Genomic DNA, 12,804 nt, shown 5'->3' with positions numbered 1-12,804 from the left:
CACAAAAATTTACAAATATATACGAAGAGTACACATGTATGTAGGTACATATTTATGTATATGTAGGCTATATTACCAACTTGGACTATCGTCATCTCCAGCATCGGTAATACCGGCTCCGGCTTTTATCTGGTTGTGTAAACGATGTTCTTTTTTCTGGCTTTTATCTTGTTGTATAGCCGACAAGTATAAAATATAAAAAATTACTCCGCAAGCCCAAATATCTACTGGCTTTCTGTACTGTTCATTCTTAAGAAATTTTTACACACATAAGTGTAAGTTCGATGAACTCCAAACCTAATCCGCCTACTGTATTCGCTACAAAAGACAAACCGTCGGCAATGTTATCTGTAAAATCCAATGCAAATACCCAACGAGAAGCTCATGTGGGAACATTTTGAAAGCACAACCAAATGAACATCAATTTTGAAAGCGAATATTCTATTGGCATTCATTTTAAAAGTAAACAATTCCGACGGTTCGAACATTTGAAACCTGAGAATTTACTGCTAGCGAGCAAAGCAAGGGAGCTGCTGTAAAATTAGCGGATTTTGGTTCGGCAATTGAAGTTCTTTTGAAAAATTTATAATTGTCTGCTATCCTCCGTTTTGGGATGTGAGCAGCAACATCGTTTATACAATCAGATAAAAGCCAGAGCCGGTATTACCGATGTTGGAGAGGACGATAGTCCAAGTTGGTAATTGAGCCTACATATACATAAATATGTACCTACATGTATCTAGAGATATAAATATGTACCTACATGTACCACTCTATCTAGAGATTTCGTCGGTTGATCTTCTATCAGCCTCGCCAGGTGGTCTATATTCGTCCTGTAGCTGAAAATATATATAATATATATACACATCAATATATTGGCGACGTAATAAGAGACTATTTTCAGCCTTTCACGGCGAGGGATTAATCAATGTTGGCGCCAGCGTTCCGATTGAATTTTCCGTGTGGAGTATTACGGAAAAGGTAATTGAAAAGTCTCGCGATGAAATTTCCTTTCAAGGATCGCCTTTATTGAAAGGAAAAATTAAATCACGATGAGCCCATATCGGAATGGATAGTATTATACAATAAAAAAATCGATAATAGGATTATGAGAAAATTTACGGAAATTATTCTGAATACATTATGTGTACATATTTTATGTATGTACATACATATACATATAATAGCTTTGAAAAACATACATATGTTTAATGAAAATATAATGAATTTACAAATTCAATGTTGAACAATTATGTTTTACAACAGCGTATGGGTGGCAAAAATGCGTGCCGGAATAGCCAGCTGTCATCGCGTCGATCTGACAGATGATTTTGATGTAATTTTTAATGATAAAATTTCAGGGAAATGTAATAATTAGAGACCGGAACTAGTTTGCGCCGTTCATTGTTCATTTGCTCAATGTACCTAGATACATGAGTACATGGCACAGTTCGCAGTTCGAACGATGGCACAGTTCGCCTTTGGGATTTGGCAAAATTAGAAGGAATAAGCTTAGTTAATAGGTAAGCTGTTTGTTATTATAATATTGCCACTGAGATATACATTATAATAAACATAAAGTTATCAAGAAATATATGTGTTTAGATCGAAATCGATGTTTAATCGTGGCGCAGGACCCGTCATCGGTATGGCTCCTTGCGAAAACAATCAATCGTTCGCCGCAGCCACTCAAGACGGTTCAGTATTCATACTCTGAGCCATTAAAGACTGGAAATAATAAGGATTAGTGTGATGCCAAGCGTGTTTCGTAGCCTCAAAAAGGTATGTGTAGTCACTAGTCACACTGCTTGTGTAATGTGCTGGGGAGATTCAAAATAGATATGCGGTATCTACATACATATATAACATATCTCGGACGAGCTAACATATCTCATTTGGCAGAAGAGGAACGAAGAGGGCCAAATCAAAGGACACGTCTACAATAACGCCCTCTAATGATTTTAAATTAAAGCCCTCAAAATGATTTTAAAACAATAGATTTTTTTACATATGTAAACAACATATTATTGTATGGGCTATGGTGAATTTTTTTAGTCATATATACAAATAATAAAAACAAATACTATAGCAAATGATTTAACCAAAATAAATATTTACTTTTCTTATATTGCTCTTATGTGACAAATTGGAATCAGAAGACAGTGTGATTTTTTGTCTAGTCAAACATGCGATCAATCGTAATGATTTACATTCCAAAAGTGAGCAAACTTTTTTGCACAGATTCAAAGCTGAACATTCAATAATTGGCACAAGCCACCGCTATTTGCAGTCGGATAAGTTGTAAAAAAGAACTAATTACACAAAATCACCAACAAACTGATTTTGCAGGCGTCCTTAGTCCAACTATTATAATATCGCGTATGCAAAAAATATAATATAGTAAAACTCTTGTGTGCAATTTAAAGAAGTTTTCCATACCTAGCGGTATGCAACATGAAAATTTCAGCGAATTTTAAAACGGCGGTTTAAGAATGATACGTCAAAAAGACTTTCGTGTTGAAACACGCAACATCAGACTTTCCGACCAAAATATTAACGATGATGTAGATCGTCTATCTGTGTGCAGTAATAGAATTTGCATAGATGATGACGACGTTTATGACGATTGTTACATCGAGCCGTCAATTGTATTTGAACCGAGTATTGCGAGAAGATTAGTTGAAGCCGATTATATACCGTCCCCATGTTCGGTAAACTGCAATCTATGTAACATATAACAGCTTTTAGACGTGAGAAATTTTTTTGAGATAAAAAAAAATAAAATTATGTACTAATTAGGTACATGGACACGATTGACATCCATCGATGAATGATTCAACGCGTTCTCGTTCTAAATTTATTGGAAAAAGATACGTTAGTGATTTGAAGGTTGTCCATCGTGCCGTCGATTCGATTAGACATGAAAATGTGGCGGCAAAAAAATTTACCTAGACTATTAATGATACATTATTATCACAAAAAAGATGGAAGACTGGTGTCGATAGAGAACAAATAAAAAGTAATTAAAGTAATAAAGGTGGCCACCGCAACTCCATCACTTTGGGATTTAAATGCTACTCCCTACAAACCAGAGGCTAGCAAAAATAGCGACGTACTTTTAATACCCATAGGGCAAAACATTTAGAAAGGAGAGCTTTCCGACAAGTGCCAGGACTACCGAACCATCGTAGAAAGTGCCAGGACCATACATATAGAATAACATATAGTTATTCTATGTCTATAGCCAGGACGATACTTCTTTCTAAAGAACTGTCAGAGAACCATATGAGTAGTCACCGGAGCCTGAGGGGGCCGTGTATTGTTCAAAGGTTGTAAATGCATTGTTAAAGGTTTGCCGAACAATGGATAGCACTGTGACTATCCTACCTCTACATATGAGGCATGGGTTGGAAAAGCTTCAGACCTATGTATGTAAATAGCAACCGGTGAAGAGGCTCCTCAAAGTATCGTAATAGCTACTCGACAACAATACTCATTGCCAAATGATGCCATAGTTTCTTGTAAGTTTAATCAGCTTTATAAGATAGAGCCAATAACGCCGAGTATGTGGGAGAACATTTTGAAAAATATTCCGTAGTTGTGTGTCTGTGGCTTTTAAAATTTCCTGCTGCCGGTGAAGCAAATATTAAAATTGGTAGCCCAACAATTAGGACGTCCAGGAGGACGAATCATATTTTCCAATGTAGTAGCGAAAAAAGAACATGTGTGACGAGGACAATTAGCTGATGTGTGTTTAGACACTCCTCTTTGTAATGGATATACCCACAACCACGTAGTATGGATGGTCTCTAGACTGGTACTCAAACTCTAGACTGGAGTATAAAATTCCTTAAAAAAGACAATGCGCGATAAGATACTGTCGAGAGGATAGAAAAAGTATTTCGAATGCCACAATTTCCAAAATAACAATTTCCAAAATCGCTGACAATGGCAGTTTCGAAATGATGCAATATTTGACGAGCAATCTAGGTGAAAAAGTATCTGGTTTCAAGCGCGAATGAAAGGTGACAACCATATTAAGATATGTAGTACATTAAAAGTACCAAAGACCCAATGACACGTTTCAATATTACTTTTATAATGAGCTGTTCCCACTATGTGGATTCACACAGTAGATTAATATATAGTAATAGTAATATAATTGGTCGTATTGGCGTCTCACGACATAAGAATCGATTTACTAATATGCAGGTAACTGTACATTTCATTGTACAAATTAATTGCACAAAAACTTTGGAAATAAAATAGACCACACGTGAATGGGTGCGGCACCTCGCAGATACCAAATTCTAAATTATAAAAGAAAAATGCAGCGAATTCACTGGAGAATACGATGAAACGATGACAATGATGGACGTGTGTCGTTTTTGACGTACATACAGCGATGGTACAAACCTCATCACGAGCGAGAATGCATCGGCTGGCAGTACAGGTTAATTTTCAGGAAAAGACCGCCTTTTTTCCGGTCTCCTTCTGGTATCAGAAACGATCTGAAATAGAAACGTCAATCAAATGAGTACAAAGCCAAAGTCAAACTAAAACACACAATTAAGTTTAACAATATTTGGACTTTCGAAAATACCTGGTGATATTTGGATACAACTTCGGGAAATTTTATCAGCAGTTCAGGATCGGCTAGCAGTACAGCTTCATTTCAGGAAAAGACTGCATTTTTTCCAGTCTCCGTTTGTTATCAGCAACGATCTGAAATAAAAACGTCACTCGAATGAGTACAAATAAAAAGTCAAACTAAAACACATAGGAAAGTTAATCAATCTCTGGATTTTCGAAAATACCTGATGATATTTGGACACAACTTCAGCAAATTGTATCGGCAGTTCTGGATCGGCTGGAAGTACAGCTTCATTTTCAGGAAATGACCGCGTTCTTTCGAGACTCCGTTTGTTATCAGCAACTATCTGAAATAGAAACGTACGTTTCAAATGAGTACAAAGCCAAAGTCAAACTAAAACACACAATTAAGTTTAACAATATTTGGACTTTCGAAGATACCTGGTGATATTTGGATACAACTTCGGGAAATTTTATCAGCAGTTCAGGATCGGCTAGAAGTCAATTAAATGAGTACAAATAAAAAGCCAAACTAAAACACATAGGAAAGTTTATCAATCTCTGGATTTTCGAAAATACCTGATGATATTTGGACACAACCTCAGCAACTTGTATCAGCAGTTCTGGATCGGCTGGAAGTACAGCTTCATTTTCAGGAAATGACCGCGTTCTTTCGGGACTCTGTTGGGTGTCAGCAAAAAACTATAATTTTTGACTAGGGTGACCAGCTTTTTTATACAACTTTTTGAAGAGAAAAAAATCTAAAAATATATCCTATGCTATAAACTATGGCAAAATTTAAAATAAAATTGATTTTTTGACGAATAAATTTCGAATAAATTTATTCGCATTTATGAAATTATCAGAGAGCATTTATGAAATTATGTAGATATGACCGACAATTTCAATACAGTAATTATTTTTATACTAGTGTTGGGCCCGTTGATTTCAACGGGTGGTTTCAAAAAGGAATTGAAACTCGAATAAAAATAAAGTTAAAGATATTGAATCGACTGGTTTCGGAAAGAAATTGATGCACGAATTAGAAGTTACGATTGACAAATTACGAAGTGAATACGAATTACGAATTATGTTTTGTGCATCGCCGACGTCTCGACGCCTTTGCCCCCAGCGCCCCCGTTGCTTTCGGCACCCCGGGGCCTTTGCCCCCGGCGCCCCCGAGGCCTTCGCCCCCAGTGCTCCGGACGCCTCTGGCGCCCGTAGCACAAAAATATGATAAATATGAAAAAAACTGAAAAAAATGAAAAATATGAAAAAAATGAAAAATATGAAAAAAGCGGGAAAAATATGAAAAAAGCGGGAAAAAAATGAAAAAAATGAGAAAAATGAAAAATATGAAAAAAATGAGAAATATGAAAAAAACTGAAAAATATGAAAAAAGCTGAAAAAATGAGAAATATGAAAAAAGCTGAAAAAACTGAAAAAAATGAAAAAAAAAATTTTTGTTCCCCATACTGGTTGACGGTTGATCGTCCAATATACAAATATATATATTTAGCGACAGTCCGTTTTTATATATATTACTAGTGTTGGGCCCGTTGATTTCAACGGGTGGTTTCGAAAAGGAATTGAAACTCGAATAAAAATAAAGTTAAAGATATTGAATCGACTGGTTTCGGAAAGAAATTGATGCACGAATTGAAAGTTACAAAAATAAACAAAAATATACATACATACATATGTATGTACCTATATATCTTAAAACATGAAAATATTGATATTTTCAAGGTGGAAATATCAATATTTTCATGTTATTTAATATCAATACTTTCATTGTTTCATTGACCACTATGGTATATGTAAATATTAGGTACTATAAACACTTACATAATTTATTTTGATTGCAGAGGAACCGAAGAATACATGAATGTAATGGGAAAAATTGATATTATAAATTCTACATTAGGAAAAGCACTAGGTGGGGCAATGGGAGGTTATACTACTGGAACAAAACCACTGATTGATCTGTTGAGACAAGTGTCCAGGCCATATTTGTTTTCGAACTCTCTTCCCCCCTCTGTGGTTGGAAGTGCAATCAAAGTACAAAAAATATTTTAGTTTTTTCCATAAAAGAGAAAGTAATTGAGATCACAATCACTAAATTATACATACTATATATTCAACCATTTTAAATTAAAGGTATTTGAAAGTTCGCCTGGATTGTGTCAAAAGTTGAGAGAAAACACTACATTATTCCGCAAAACAATGACAGAGGCAGGCTTCAAAATAAGCGGAAAAGACCATCCGATCCCAGCGCCGCCGACGCCTCCGGCGCCCCCAGCCCCCCCGATGCCTTCGGCACCCCGGGGGCTTCGCCCCCAGCGTCCCCGATGCCTTCGGCATCCCGGGGGCTTCGCCCCCAGCGCCGCCGACGCCACCGGCGCCCCCAGCGCCCCGATGCCTTCGGCACCCCGGGGGCTTCGCCCCCAGCGCCGCTGACGCCTTCGGCGCCGCCAGCGCCCCCGGCAATGAAAAAAATGAAAAAACTGAAAAAATGAAAAAAATGAAAAAAATGAAAAAACTGAAAAAATGAAAAAAATGAAAAAACTGAAAAAATTAAAAAAATTAAAAAACTGAAAAATTGAAAAAAATTAAAAAACTGAAAAAAATGAAAAAAATGAAAAAACTGAAAAAATGAAAAAAATGAAAAAATGAAAAAAATGAAAAAACTGAAAAAATGAAAAAAATGAAAAAACTGAAAAAATGAAAAAAATGAAAATTATGAAAAAAATGAAAATTATGAAAAAAATTAAAAAAACTGAAAAAACCTGAAAAATATGAAAAAACTGAAAAATATGAAAAATATGAAAAATATGAAAAACTGAAAAAATGAAAAAAATGAAAAAAATGAAAAAAAAAAATTTTTGTTCCCCATACTGGTTGACGGTTGATCGTCCGTCACATATATACAAATATACATACAAATATACATACAAATATACAAATATATTTAGCGACAGTCCGTTTTTATATATAGTATATTTCGAGGCATTCGTCGAAGCGCGCAAACGACACGGAAAGGAAACGACGCCACAGTCGAGGGGGATGACGAGACGCGATTCCAAGGTCGCGGTGGCTCTGATTGTTTGGTGGCAAATGTGCAATCAATCGACGAGCACTTGTGCAATCGATCGACGAAAGCAATCAACCCCACCCCACGGCAAACGCGACCAACGATCGAAAGGGCAACAATAAAGCTACAATAATAGCGTACCTGCGGGGGGTTGGGGGTGGTGGTGGGGGGGGGGCGGGTAGCGGCAGCTCAGAGCTCAGCGACGCGCACCCGCCGCGATGGCCGCTGCACTTCTGCCGGAAAATGGCGGCGAACATTGCGGTCCGCATTGGCACGAACTCAGAGCCGAGAGCCCAGCGACGTGCACTCACCGCGATGGGCGCACCACTTCTGCCGACTGCGAGCAGCGTTTCCGATGTAATGGCTGGGAGTGGGGGTTCCCCCTCGGCGATAGCGATTGGTCGAATATGCGAACGACGCAGCTAATTTCGACGCACACGCCAACCCCACTAATCGACATGCCCGTACACGAAACATGCCTAGCCGTTGGTACATACCTACGTACATATGCATGTACATATGTCTCAAATGGCCTTTTACGTGTACGAACACGCAAAAATACCTGTCCTGTACGTATCATATTATATATGTATGTAGATATTTGCTGTGCACAATCAACACATCGCAATCAAATAAAATAATCGGTGTTATGTTTCATTCAAAATAAGCACTACGGTCTATTTGAATTTACTGATTATGTACAGCGCAAAACTCCGTACGAAGACACTTCATACAACTGAAGAAGCGAAAGGGACATACACCCACCCCATTGAGATTTTTGTTGGTGGTCACCCACCGTTTACGAGATATGAGCGTTTAAAAAAATCCGCGATTTTTACAGTTTTTTGGCTTTTGCGGTCATAAAACTCAAATATTCAATCAATAGTCAGATATTTTTCCTATTAATTGTTATATTTCATTGCTTTAAAATACTTCAAATTAATTGTCTAGCGAATTTTAAAAGTCGTAAATATATTTTTTTTACGGATTTTTTTTTCCGTCCTATTTTTCATTTATTTGGCAATTTTTTTTTATTTCACCACGTTTATAAGGATTGGTTTTCTATCTCAATATATTTTTACTTTATTTATGTACGTAGTAACAATAGACGCAGTTTTGTGATCATTCGAAAATTCGAATTCGAGATTTTGATTGATTCGAACTGAGAATCGATCACTGATCACGTTTTCATGATCTAGAAGAAGTGTGTGTGTGTGTGTGTGTGTGTGTGTGTATTTTGGGGATATTTTAACAACGTTAGTCTTATCGAACTGAAACTTAGTATCGGTTACTGAAATTCTTATCGACACGACGTAAAATTTTATCATAAAATTTTTATGTTGACCAGGAATGGTACCTCCCCTTATAGGTGTCCTCTTTTTTTTAAGTTTTTGAATTCAATTATCTCCCAAACCACTAACCGAATCAGACTTCGATTTTTTTTTCGTTCGAATTTTCTTCCACTATTTTTTTCGACTCCACTTTTTTTTTCGATGTCTTCTACAAGTTATTATGGTTACAATTAGAGACAAACAGATAGTCCCAAAATAACTGAGCATAATATTTAGTTTTTATCTAAAAAAAAAATTGCCTATTTTTGGATAAAATGAAGTCACCAATTTGATATTCGACATAAATTAATAATATGAACAACTAAAATTAAAAAAAAAAAAAAAAAAAAAAAATTCCATCCCAGAGTAGACTAGTGGTGAAGAGAAATTCCATTAAGAGTGCAAAGTGTTAAACATGTGTGTTCGTCACAAAGAAAATTCAATGTGATGAAAATAAAAAAAAAATTATTAAATTTTATAAACCGGAAGTGGGATTTTTTTCCTCGTAGAAAGGTGAAAAATGTTGTGCCCACTACTCTGTCCACACCCCTGAACGTATTAAGCTGAAAATTTATATTTCTATCCTTTATGTACTAACTTTGAGCTGGTAGGGTTTTGGTCAGAATTTGTAGACCGGAATCAGTATTTTTTTTTCTTTTAAAACAATATTTCATTATTTTATTTTGACCTGTAAAATTATTTTTATTTTCTTGATATTTAATGAGTATAATACTGATAGTGATTTTTAGTAATAAAAAAAATTTGAACAAAATCTGACAACCGGAAGTAGTTTTGTGGAAGTTTCCATACATTTGCGCTCAATTTGTATCGCTATCATAGTCATCAGTTCAATATCGAATTTTGTTTTGTAACCTTCTTATATGTCCTCAAATATATAGATAAAGTCATGGGTTGGTCACACCCGAATTTTTTTTTATCTAAACGTACTAACTCAAGCGGTAATTGCAATTTAAATGCTTTCGTTATGTATATGGTTGTATCGCGTAATATGTAAGGTGCAAGAGAGACGACATGTAGTCTGTGAGGTGGCCGAACACCAAATTCGGTTGGAAATCGCACGGCACGGTCAGTAGCGGTGAATATACGACGCTGAGCTGCCCCACTCGCCCACAGGTACGTTCTTATTGTAGCTAATTAGCCCTTTCAATCAGTTGGTTGCGCCATTCATTGCAGGCCGATTCCGATTCCGCGACGCCATTCTTCATTTTTCCGGCTTTCCCGCATCGGTAGCCGTTTCGTTCGGCAATATCGACGCGCTTTCGTTCTTTGCGCAAACGATGGCCAAGGCCGTGGACGCGCGTGCCATTTTCTGTCGCGCGGTCACTTCGTTTTAAGTACGACCATATACGTAATGGTAATGACCATATATGTACTATGGTTTGTGCAGCACAAGAAAAATATCGAGCCTAATGCGAATCTTGCGAGCTCGGGAACACTGTTGCATTCGTCGGCTTGCCTGTATGAACATGTATGAACATATGTATGAACCGACCTTGGAATCGCGTCTCGTCTTTTTCGATTGAGCCGTGCGGTGCGGCCTTTCCGTGTCATTTGCGTGTTTCGCAGCCTCTTTGGACGAATGTTCACGTTGGGCCGTCTCGCTATCAATATTATCACGCGATCCATGTATCAGTGATAGTGTCAGTATCACGATTAAAGGGCGGACCGGAAGCGTGCTTTTTCCAGGAATCAGGGCATTTTGGGTCTATTTAGAAATTAAGAGTCCAAAAAAATGAACGGCACGCTTCCGGTCCTACCTCTAATCATGATGATCAATACTAGAATCACGATCCGAGTTAATAGTCGTTCCATCAGCACCAAAATGGCGGCTCGACGTCCCCTTGCATTGCGTTGCTTTGCGATTCGTCGCGAAACTGTTTGCCGCCCTCTCCATTAGCATACAATGTACATATGTGTGACCATTTTTTTCATCGTTACAATTCAATAAATTTACATATACAGTATACTCTCAATCATCCGGGTGCGGATAATCCGTGCTTGAAAAATATTAATTTAAAAATTAAATTATTTTTTTTATATGATTATGAGACCCACCGATTGATTGCAACCATAAACACGCGTGTTATTTGAAACAAATGATGTCACGCAGATTCACTTAAAAAGTTTTTTTTATAGGACGATTCATCATCAACCAGCGATTTAAATTTATTTCATACTTCCAAAATAACATTTGATTATAATTGCACTTTTAAATTTTGATTCGTGCATTTTTGAAAATTCTATTTATTTTTTACCCTTGATTTTTAGCGTGATGGAAAGAAGAAAATTTTGTTATATGGGGGGGAAGACATTTTTTTTTAGCCCTGGGTGGGAGCCCCCTCTGACTCCTGGCAAGCACTGGTTTCAGTCCCAGTCCGCCACTGTTTCCGGGAATAAAAATTCGTTCGGTTCGTTCAAAATTGCCATTTTTGCCCATATCTACTAAGGGCTGACGAGAGGGGGGGAGGCGGAAAAAAGTTTCAGGGCCCGAGTTCACTCTTTTTCGAGTGCTACTACATACATAGTTAGTATATAGTACATTATAAGTTTCAAAATATCACACTGATTAAATGAAAATATCGTAAATGAAAATTATGTCGAATATATTTTTGTTAGTTATAGTCGAATTGAATTTAAATATGCACAACTTTCCAAACACCATATGGATATACATATTTGATAAATATTTAGACTACATAGATTGGGTGAATTTTTTTGTCCACTGCTACGGCGAGCGGCCACGCTTACAATGTGTACATGTGTTGGTAAAAGTGTTAGCCGAGCGCGGCCTCGGCTGAAGTCGGGCGCACTCGGCTAACGGCGTTCGGCTCTCGGCCGAGCTCGGCGAAGAAGGGGGGAGGGGGGGGGGGGGGGGGACTTATGCAACATCTTGACGCCAACGTTCCGTCCAAGCTCTAAGGTGTCTCACACGCGCGCACACCTTAGAGGGAACGCTTTCATGGAACCATCCACACGCACGATATCTACTACCGATGTTTCCATATCCAGTTGCTACATATTTAGGAACTGGATATGGAATTCGTATTATCGTATTATTACTAGAGGTAGGATAGTCACAGTGCTATCCATTGTTCCATTTTGTAAATCCTTTGTAAAAAAAGGTTCGGCAAACCTTTAACAATGCATTTACAACCTTTGAACAATACGCGGCACCTTCTGGGTCCGGTGACTAATTATTACCAATGTGCTTTATTGCGGGTATAAATTATTTTCACACGATAAAAATTAACAAACACATCAATTTGATTAATTTGTAGGTATTTTGTTTAGAAACCCTTTGAACAGACGAAGAACACAATATATGTACAAGATTTTCGTACAAACTTTCTTATGGTACATACTTATCATTTAATGTAATGCTGAGATTCTTATTTTCATATTTATCACAATATGTACATTATTTTTAGATTAACCATGCTTAATAGTTACCTTAACTTACATATACATATGTATGTAAAAGTCCTGATGAATGTTTGATTCTGCGATAAATGACAATGTAAAGTTTCCCATAGACATCACATAAGATTAACCAAACATTTCACGGACGTAATAAATGCTTTAAACATGGCTTATCTAATAGTAAACATTTTATTAAGTTTATTTGAACAGTTTTATTTTATTTAAATTTATGTGAATATGCATTTGTTATTAATTTATCAAATTTAATGTCACGGATTCTACCACCTTACAAACCTTACATTTATTTATTTGGAAAACTTACAGTTTATTAAGTTACATAGATTG

At 36.8% G+C, this 12,804-nt stretch overlaps 2 protein-coding genes and 1 long non-coding RNA gene across 3 annotated transcripts in view; all 3 read right to left on the bottom strand.

Moving 5' to 3' along the window:
- LOC143921156 (uncharacterized) overlaps window positions 1–12,804 on the bottom strand; it is a 325,759-nt gene that overhangs the window by 233,096 nt on the left and 79,859 nt on the right. The window lies entirely within an intron of this gene.
- Window positions 1–12,804, bottom strand: part of LOC143921170 (uncharacterized) — a 155,435-nt gene that overhangs the window by 118,949 nt on the left and 23,682 nt on the right. The gene's annotated exons all lie outside the window — the stretch shown is intronic.
- Window positions 668–6,388, bottom strand: LOC143922351 (uncharacterized). The gene is made up of 5 exons (XR_013261575.1): window positions 6,383–6,388; window positions 4,818–4,940; window positions 4,604–4,725; window positions 4,417–4,511; window positions 668–839 (listed from the first exon to the last, which is right to left on the bottom strand). It is a non-coding gene; the product is annotated as an uncharacterized LOC143922351 (long non-coding RNA).

The sequence above is a fragment of the Arctopsyche grandis genome, chromosome 2 (genome assembly GCF_051622035.1).
Source record: "Arctopsyche grandis isolate Sample6627 chromosome 2, ASM5162203v2, whole genome shotgun sequence".
NCBI lineage: Eukaryota > Metazoa > Arthropoda > Insecta > Trichoptera > Hydropsychidae > Arctopsyche > Arctopsyche grandis.
This window is presented reverse-complemented; position numbering and strand designations above follow the sequence as displayed.